Raw genomic sequence first — 9,578 nt, 5'->3', positions numbered from 1 at the left:
ACGGGGGTACGCCTCCTCCAGCAGCCGGGTCGCCTCCTCCAGCAGCCGGGTCGCCTCCTCCAGATCAGGCGCAGGGTGGAGCACCTCTTCCAGGTCAGGGGTAGGGTGGTGTGCCTCCTCCAGGTCAGGGGCAGGGTGGTGCGCCACCTCCAGCAGCCGGGTCACCTCCTCCAGGTCCGAGGCAGGGGGATGTGCCTCTTCAGATCAGGGGCACGGGGGTGCGCCTCCTCCAGCAGCCGGGTCACCTTCTCCAGGTCCGGGGCAGGGGGGTGTGCCTTCGCCAGATCAGGGGAACCGGGGGTGCGCCTCCTCCAGCAGCCGGGTCAGGGGCAGGGGGGTGCGGCTCCTCAGATCAGGGGCACGGGGGTACGCCTCCTCCAGCAGCCGGGTCGCCTCCTCCAGATCAGGCGCAGGGTGGAGCACCTCCTCCTGGTCAGGGGTAGGGTGGTGTGACTCCTCCAGGTCAGGGGCAGGGTGGTACGCCTCCTCCAGCAGCCGGGTCGCCTCCTCCAGCAGCCGGGTCGCCTCCTCCAGCAGCCGGGTCGCCTCCTCCAGATCAGGCGCAGGGTGGAGCACCTCTTCCTGGTCAGGGGTAGGGTGGTGTGCCTCCTCCAGGTCAGGGGCAGGGTGGTGCGCCACCTCCAGCAGCCGGGTCACCTCCTCCAGGTCCGAGGCAGGGGGATGTGCCTCCTCAGATCAGGGGCACGGGGGTGCGCCTCCTCCAGCAGCCGGGTCACCTCCTCCAGGTCCGAGGCAGGGGGATGTGCCTCCTCAGATCAGGGGCACGGGGGTGCGCCTCCTCCAGCAGCCGGGTCACCTTCTCCAGGTCCGGGGCAGGGGGGTGTGCCTTCGCCAGATCAGGGGAACCGGGGGTGCGCCTCCTCCAGCAGCCGGGTCAGGGGCAGGGGGGTGCGGCTCCTCAGATCAGGGGCACGGGGGTACGCCTCCTCCAGCAGCCGGGTCGCCTCCTCCAGATCAGGCGCAGGGTGGAGCACCTCCTCCAGGTCAGGGGCAGGGTGGCGTGCCTCCTCCAGATCAGGGGCATGGTGGTGTGCCTCCTCCAGCAGCCGGGTCGCCTCCTCCGGGTCAGGGCAGGGGGTCCGCCTCCTCCAGGTCAGGGGCAGGGTGGTGCGCCTCCTCCAGGTCAGGGGCAGGGGGGTGCGCCTCCTCCAGAATAGGGGCACGGGGGTGCGCCTCCTCCAGAATAGGGGCACGGGGGTGCGCCTCCTCCAGCAGCGGGGTCGCCTCCTCCGGTCGTCGGGCAGGTCCAGGTCCAGGTCGCCTCCTCCAGTCGTCGAGCAGGTCCAGGTCCAGGTCCAGGTCGCCTCCTCCAGTCGTCGGGCAGGTCCAGGTCCAGGTCGCCTCCTCCAGCAGCCGGGTCGCCTCCTCCAGATCAGGCGCAGGGTGGAGCACCTCCTCCTGGTCAGGGGCAGGGTGGTGTGACTCCTCCAGGTCAGGGGCAGGGTGGTACGCCTCCTCCAGCAGCCGGGTCGCCTCCTCCAGGTCAGGGCAGGGGGGTTCGCTTCCTCCAGGTCCGGGGCAGGGTGGTGCGGCTTCTCCAGATCAGGGGCAGGGTGGTGTGCCTCCTCCAGGTCAGGGACACGAGGGTGCGCCTCCTCAGATCAGGGGCACGGGGGTGCGCCTCCTCCAGCAGCCGGGTCGCCTCCTCCAGGTCAGGCGCAGGGTGGAGCACCTCCTCCAGGTCAGATGCAGGGTGGTGCGCCTCCTCCAGATCAGTGGCACGGGGGTGCGCCTCCTCCAGCAGCCGGGTCGCCTCCTCCAGATCAGGCGCAGGGTAGAGCACCTCCTCCAGGTCAGGGGCAGGGTGGTGTGCCTCCTCCAGGTCAGGGGCAGGGTGGTGTGCCTCCTCCAGGTCAGGGGCAGGGTGGTGCGCCTCCTCCAGATCAGTGGCACGGGGGTGCGCCTCCTCCAGCATCCGGGTCGCCTCCTCCAGATCAGGCGCAGGGTGGTGTGCTTCCTCCAGGTCAGGGGCAGGGTGGTGCGCCTCCTCCAGATCAGGGGCACGGGGGTGCGCCTCCTCCAGATCAGGGGCACGGGGGTGCGCCTCCTCCAGCAGCCGGGTCGCCTCCTCCAGATCAGGCGCAGGGTGGAGCACCTCTTCCAGGTCAGGGGTAGGGTGGTGTGCCTCCTCCAGGTCAGGGGCAGGGTGGTGCGCCACCTCCAGCAGCCGGGTCACCTCCTCCAGGTCCGAGGCAGGGGGATGTGCCTCCTCCAGATCATGGGCACGGGTCGCCTGCTCCAGGGCAGGGCAGGGGGGTGCGCTTCCTCCAGGTCAGGGGCACGGGGGTGCGCCTCCTCAGATCAGGGGCACGGGGGTACGCCTCCTCCAGCAGCCGGGTCGCCTCCTCCAGCAGCCGGGTCGCCTCCTCCAGATCAGGCGCAGGGTGGAGCACCTCTTCCAGGTCAGGGGTAGGGTGGTGTGCCTCCTCCAGGTCAGGGGCAGGGTGGTGCGCCACCTCCAGCAGCCGGGTCACCTCCTCCAGGTCCGAGGCAGGGGGATGTGCCTCTTCAGATCAGGGGCACGGGGGTGCGCCTCCTCCAGCAGCCGGGTCACCTTCTCCAGGTCCGGGGCAGGGGGGTGTGCCTTCGCCAGATCAGGGGAACCGGGGGTGCGCCTCCTCCAGCAGCCGGGTCAGGGGCAGGGGGGTGCGGCTCCTCAGATCAGGGGCACGGGGGTACGCCTCCTCCAGCAGCCGGGTCGCCTCCTCCAGATCAGGCGCAGGGTGGAGCACCTCCTCCTGGTCAGGGGTAGGGTGGTGTGACTCCTCCAGGTCAGGGGCAGGGTGGTACGCCTCCTCCAGCAGCCGGGTCGCCTCCTCCAGCAGCCGGGTCGCCTCCTCCAGCAGCCGGGTCGCCTCCTCCAGATCAGGCGCAGGGTGGAGCACCTCTTCCTGGTCAGGGGTAGGGTGGTGTGCCTCCTCCAGGTCAGGGGCAGGGTGGTGCGCCACCTCCAGCAGCCGGGTCACCTCCTCCAGGTCCGAGGCAGGGGGATGTGCCTCCTCAGATCAGGGGCACGGGGGTGCGCCTCCTCCAGCAGCCGGGTCACCTCCTCCAGGTCCGAGGCAGGGGGATGTGCCTCCTCAGATCAGGGGCACGGGGGTGCGCCTCCTCCAGCAGCCGGGTCACCTTCTCCAGGTCCGGGGCAGGGGGGTGTGCCTTCGCCAGATCAGGGGAACCGGGGGTGCGCCTCCTCCAGCAGCCGGGTCAGGGGCAGGGGGGTGCGGCTCCTCAGATCAGGGGCACGGGGGTACGCCTCCTCCAGCAGCCGGGTCGCCTCCTCCAGATCAGGCGCAGGGTGGAGCACCTCCTCCAGGTCAGGGGCAGGGTGGCGTGCCTCCTCCAGATCAGGGGCATGGTGGTGTGCCTCCTCCAGCAGCCGGGTCGCCTCCTCCGGGTCAGGGCAGGGGGTCCGCCTCCTCCAGGTCAGGGGCAGGGTGGTGCGCCTCCTCCAGGTCAGGGGCAGGGGGGTGCGCCTCCTCCAGAATAGGGGCACGGGGGTGCGCCTCCTCCAGAATAGGGGCACGGGGGTGCGCCTCCTCCAGCAGCGGGGTCGCCTCCTCCGGTCGTCGGGCAGGTCCAGGTCCAGGTCGCCTCCTCCAGTCGTCGAGCAGGTCCAGGTCCAGGTCCAGGTCGCCTCCTCCAGTCGTCGGGCAGGTCCAGGTCCAGGTCGCCTCCTCCAGCAGCCGGGTCGCCTCCTCCAGATCAGGCGCAGGGTGGAGCACCTCCTCCTGGTCAGGGGCAGGGTGGTGTGACTCCTCCAGGTCAGGGGCAGGGTGGTACGCCTCCTCCAGCAGCCGGGTCGCCTCCTCCAGGTCAGGGCAGGGGGGTTCGCTTCCTCCAGGTCCGGGGCAGGGTGGTGCGGCTTCTCCAGATCAGGGGCAGGGTGGTGTGCCTCCTCCAGGTCAGGGACACGAGGGTGCGCCTCCTCAGATCAGGGGCACGGGGGTGCGCCTCCTCCAGCAGCCGGGTCGCCTCCTCCAGGTCAGGCGCAGGGTGGAGCACCTCCTCCAGGTCAGATGCAGGGTGGTGCGCCTCCTCCAGATCAGTGGCACGGGGGTGCGCCTCCTCCAGCAGCCGGGTCGCCTCCTCCAGATCAGGCGCAGGGTAGAGCACCTCCTCCAGGTCAGGGGCAGGGTGGTGTGCCTCCTCCAGGTCAGGGGCAGGGTGGTGTGCCTCCTCCAGGTCAGGGGCAGGGTGGTGCGCCTCCTCCAGATCAGTGGCACGGGGGTGCGCCTCCTCCAGCATCCGGGTCGCCTCCTCCAGATCAGGCGCAGGGTGGTGTGCTTCCTCCAGGTCAGGGGCAGGGTGGTGCGCCTCCTCCAGATCAGGGGCACGGGGGTGCGCCTCCTCCAGATCAGGGGCACGGGGGTGCGCCTCCTCCAGCAGCCGGGTCGCCTCCTCCAGATCAGGCGCAGGGTGGAGCACCTCTTCCAGGTCAGGGGTAGGGTGGTGTGCCTCCTCCAGGTCAGGGGCAGGGTGGTGCGCCACCTCCAGCAGCCGGGTCACCTCCTCCAGGTCCGAGGCAGGGGGATGTGCCTCCTCCAGATCATGGGCACGGGTCGCCTGCTCCAGGGCAGGGCAGGGGGGTGCGCTTCCTCCAGGTCAGGGACACGAGGGTGCGCCTCCTCAGATCAGGGGCACGGGGGTGCGCCTCCTCCAGCAGCCGGGTCGCCTCCTCCAGGTCAGGCGCAGGGTGGAGCACCTCCTCCAGGTCAGATGCAGGGTGGTGCGCCTCCTCCAGATCAGTGGCACGGGGGTGCGCCTCCTCCAGCAGCCGGGTCGCCTCCTCCAGATCAGGCGCAGGGTAGAGCACCTCCTCCAGGTCAGGGGCAGGGTGGTGTGCCTCCTCCAGGTCAGGGGCAGGGTGGTGTGCCTCCTCCAGGTCAGGGGCAGGGTGGTGCGCCTCCTCCAGATCAGTGGCACGGGGGTGCGCCTCCTCCAGCATCCGGGTCGCCTCCTCCAGATCAGGCGCAGGGTGGTGTGCTTCCTCCAGGTCAGGGGCAGGGTGGTGCGCCTCCTCCAGATCAGGGGCACGGGGGTGCGCCTCCTCCAGATCAGGGGCACGGGGGTGCGCCTCCTCCAGATCAGGGGCACGGGGGTGCGCCTCCTCCAGCAGCCGGGTCGCCTCCTCCAGATCAGGCGCAGGGTGGAGCACCTCTTCCAGGTCAGGGGTAGGGTGGTGTGCCTCCTCCAGGTCAGGGGCAGGGTGGTGCGCCACCTCCAGCAGCCGGGTCACCTCCTCCAGGTCCGAGGCAGGGGGATGTGCCTCCTCCAGATCAGGGGCACGGGTCGCCTGCTCCAGGGCAGGGCAGGGGGGTGCGCTTCCTCCAGGTCAGGGGCACGGGGGTGCGCCTCCTCAGATCAGGGGCACGGGGGTACGCCTCCTCCAGCAGCCGGGTCGCCTCCTCCAGCAGCCGGGTCGCCTCCTCCAGCAGCCGGGTCGCCTCCTCCAGCAGCCGGGTCGCCTCCTCCAGATCAGGCGCAGGGTGGAGCACCTCCTCCAGGTCAGGGGCAGGGTGGTGTGCCTCCTCCAGGTCAGGTCAGGGGGGTTCGCTTCCTCCAGGTCCGGGGCAGGGTGGTGCGGCTTCTCCAGATCAGGGGCAGGGTGGTGTGCCTCCTCCAGGTCAGGGACACGAGGGTGCGGCTCCTCAGATCAGGGGCACGGGGGTGCGCCTCCTCCAGCAGCCGGGTCGCCTCCTCCAGGTCAGGCGCAGGGTGGAGCACCTCCTCCAGGTCAGATGCAGGGTGGTGCGCCTCCTCCAGATCAGTGGCACGGGGGTGCGCCTCCTCCAGCAGCCGGGTCGCCTCCTCCAGATCAGGCGCAGGGTAGAGCACCTCCTCCAGGTCAGGGGCAGGGTGGTGTGCCTCCTCCAGGTCAGGGGCAGGGTGGTGTGCCTCCTCCAGGTCAGGGGCAGGGTGGTGCGCCTCCTCCAGATCAGTGGCACGGGGGTGCGCCTCCTCCAGCATCCGGGTCGCCTCCTCCAGATCAGGCGCAGGGTGGTGTGCCTCCTCCAGGTCAGGGGCAGGGTGGTGCGCCTCCTCCAGATCAGGGGCACGGGGGTGCGCCTCCTCCAGATCAGGGGCACGGGGGTGCGCCTCCTCCAGCAGCCGGGTCGCCTGCTCCAGGGCAGGGCAGGGGGGTGCGCCTCCTCAGATCAGGGGCACGGGGGTACGCCTCCTCCAGCAGCCGGGTCGCCTCCTCCAGATCAGGCGCAGGGTGGAGCTCCTCTTCCAGGTCAGGGGTAGGGTGGTGTGCCTCCTCCAGGTCAGGGGCAGGGTGGTGCGCCACCTCCAGCAGCCGGGTCACCTCCTCCAGGTCCGAGGCAGGGGGATGTGCCGCCTCAGATCAGGGGCACGGGGGTGCGCCTCCTCCAGCAGCCGGGTCACCTTCTCCAGGTCCGGGGCAGGGGGGTGTGCCTTCGCCAGATCAGGGGAACCGGGGGTGCGCCTCCTCCAGCAGCCGGGTCAGGGGCAGGGGGGTGCGGCTCCTCAGATCAGGGGCACGGGGGTACGCCTCCTCCAGCAGCCGGGTCGCCTCCTCCAGATCAGGCGCAGGGTGGAGCACCTCCTCCAGGTCAGGGGCAGGGTGGCGTGCCTCCTCCAGATCAGGGGCATGGTGGTGTGCCTCCTCCAGCAGCCGGGTCGCCTCCTCCGGGTCAGGGCAGGGGGTCCGCCTCCTCCAGGTCAGGGGCAGGGGGGTGCGCCTCCTCCAGAATAGGGGCACGGGGGTGCGCCTCCTCCAGAATAGGGGCACGGGGGTGCGCCTCCTCCAGCAGCGGGGTCGCCTCCTCCGGTCGTCGGGCAGGTCCAGGTCCAGGTCGCCTCCTCCAGTCGTCGAGCAGGTCCAGGTCCAGGTCGCCTCCTCCAGTCGTCGGGCAGGTCCAGGTCCAGGTCGCCTCCTCCAGTCGTCGAGCAGGTCCAGGTCCAGGTCGCCTCCTCCAGTCGTCGGGCAGGTCCAGGTCCAGGTCGCCTCCTCCAGCAGCCGGGTCGCCTCCTCCAGCAGCCGGGTCGCCTCCTCCAGATCAGGCGCAGGGTGGAGCACCTCTTCCAGGTCAGGGGTAGGGTGGTGTGCCTCCTCCAGGTCAGGGGCAGGGTGGTGCGCCACCTCCCCTCCAGTCGTCGAGCAGGTCCAGGTCCAGGTCCAGGTCCAGGTCGCCTCCTCCAGTCGTCGGGCAGGTCCAGGTCCAGGTCGCCTCCTCCAGCAGCCGGGTCGCCTCCTCCAGATCAGGCGCAGGGTGGAGCACCTCTTCCAGGTCAGGGGTAGGGTGGTGTGCCTCCTCCAGGTCAGGGGCAGGGTGGTGCGCCACCTCCGAGGCAGGGGGATGTGCCTCCTCAGATCAGGGGCACGGGTCGCCTGCTCCAGGGCAGGGCAGGGGGGTGCGCTTCCTCCAGGTCAGGGGCACGGGGGTGCGCCTCCTCAGATCAGGGGCACGGGGGTGCGCCTCCTCCAGCAGCCGGGTCACCTTCTCCAGGTCCGGGGCAGGGGGGTGTGCCTTCGCCAGATCAGGGGAACCGGGGGTGCGCCTCCTCCAGCAGCCGGGTCAGGGGCAGGGGGGTGCGGCTCCTCAGATCAGGGGCACGGGGGTACGCCTCCTCCAGCAGCCGGGTCGCCTCCTCCAGATCAGGCGCAGGGTGGAGCACCTCCTCCTGGTCAGGGGCAGGGTGGTGTGACTCCTCCAGGTCAGGGGCAGGGTGGTACGCCTCCTCCAGCAGCCGGGTCGCCTCCTCCAGCAGCCGGGTCGCCTCCTCCAGATCAGGCGCAGGGTGGAGCACCTCTTCCTGGTCAGGGGTAGGGTGGTGTGCCTCCTCCAGGTCAGGGGCAGGGTGGTGCGCCACCTCCAGCAGCCGGGTCACCTCCTCCAGGTCCGAGGCAGGGGGATGTGCCGCCTCAGATCAGGGGCACGGGGGTGCGCCTCCTCCAGCAGCCGGGTCACCTTCTCCAGGTCCGGGGCAGGGGGGTGTGCCTTCGCCAGATCAGGGGAACCGGGGGTGCGCCTCCTCCAGCAGCCGGGTCAGGGGCAGGGGGGTGCGGCTCCTCAGATCAGGGGCACGGGGGTACGCCTCCTCCAGCAGCCGGGTCGCCTCCTCCAGATCAGGCGCAGGGTGGAGCACCTCCTCCAGGTCAGGGGCAGGGTGGCGTGCCTCCTCCAGATCAGGGGCATGGTGGTGTGCCTCCTCCAGCAGCCGGGTCGCCTCCTCCGGGTCAGGGCAGGGGGTCCGCCTCCTCCAGGTCAGGGGCAGGGGGGTGCGCCTCCTCCAGAATAGGGGCACGGGGGTGCGCCTCCTCCAGAATAGGGGCACGGGGGTGCGCCTCCTCCAGCAGCGGGGTCGCCTCCTCCGGTCGTCGGGCAGGTCCAGGTCCAGGTCGCCTCCTCCAGTCGTCGAGCAGGTCCAGGTCCAGGTCGCCTCCTCCAGTCGTCGGGCAGGTCCAGGTCCAGGTCGCCTCCTCCAGTCGTCGAGCAGGTCCAGGTCCAGGTCGCCTCCTCCAGTCGTCGGGCAGGTCCAGGTCCAGGTCGCCTCCTCCAGCAGCCGGGTCGCCTCCTCCAGCAGCCGGGTCGCCTCCTCCAGATCAGGCGCAGGGTGGAGCACCTCTTCCAGGTCAGGGGTAGGGTGGTGTGCCTCCTCCAGGTCAGGGGCAGGGTGGTGCGCCACCTCCCCTCCAGTCGTCGAGCAGGTCCAGGTCCAGGTCCAGGTCCAGGTCGCCTCCTCCAGTCGTCGGGCAGGTCCAGGTCCAGGTCGCCTCCTCCAGCAGCCGGGTCGCCTCCTCCAGATCAGGCGCAGGGTGGAGCACCTCTTCCAGGTCAGGGGTAGGGTGGTGTGCCTCCTCCAGGTCAGGGGCAGGGTGGTGCGCCACCTCCGAGGCAGGGGGATGTGCCTCCTCAGATCAGGGGCACGGGTCGCCTGCTCCAGGGCAGGGCAGGGGGGTGCGCTTCCTCCAGGTCAGGGGCACGGGGGTGCGCCTCCTCAGATCAGGGGCACGGGGGTGCGCCTCCTCCAGCAGCCGGGTCACCTTCTCCAGGTCCGGGGCAGGGGGGTGTGCCTTCGCCAGATCAGGGGAACCGGGGGTGCGCCTCCTCCAGCAGCCGGGTCAGGGGCAGGGGGGTGCGGCTCCTCAGATCAGGGGCACGGGGGTACGCCTCCTCCAGCAGCCGGGTCGCCTCCTCCAGATCAGGCGCAGGGTGGAGCACCTCCTCCTGGTCAGGGGCAGGGTGGTGTGACTCCTCCAGGTCAGGGGCAGGGTGGTACGCCTCCTCCAGCAGCCGGGTCGCCTCCTCCAGCAGCCGGGTCGCCTCCTCCAGCAGCCGGGTCGCCTCCTCCAGATCAGGCGCAGGGTGGAGCACCTCTTCCTGGTCAGGGGTAGGGTGGTGTGCCTCCTCCAGGTCAGGGGCAGGGTGGTGCGCCACCTCCAGCAGCCGGGTCACCTCCTCCAGGTCCGAGGCAGGGGGATGTGCCTCCTCAGATCAGGGGCTCGGGGGTGCGCCTCCTCCAGCAGCCGGGTCACCTTCTCCAGGTCCGGGGCAGGGGGGTGTGCCTTCGCCAGATCAGGGGAACCGGGG

Source organism: Drosophila ananassae, chromosome 3L (assembly GCF_017639315.1).
Source record: "Drosophila ananassae strain 14024-0371.13 chromosome 3L, ASM1763931v2, whole genome shotgun sequence".
NCBI classification, from domain to species: domain Eukaryota; kingdom Metazoa; phylum Arthropoda; class Insecta; order Diptera; family Drosophilidae; genus Drosophila; species Drosophila ananassae.
Note: the sequence above shows the minus strand (reverse complement) of the source record.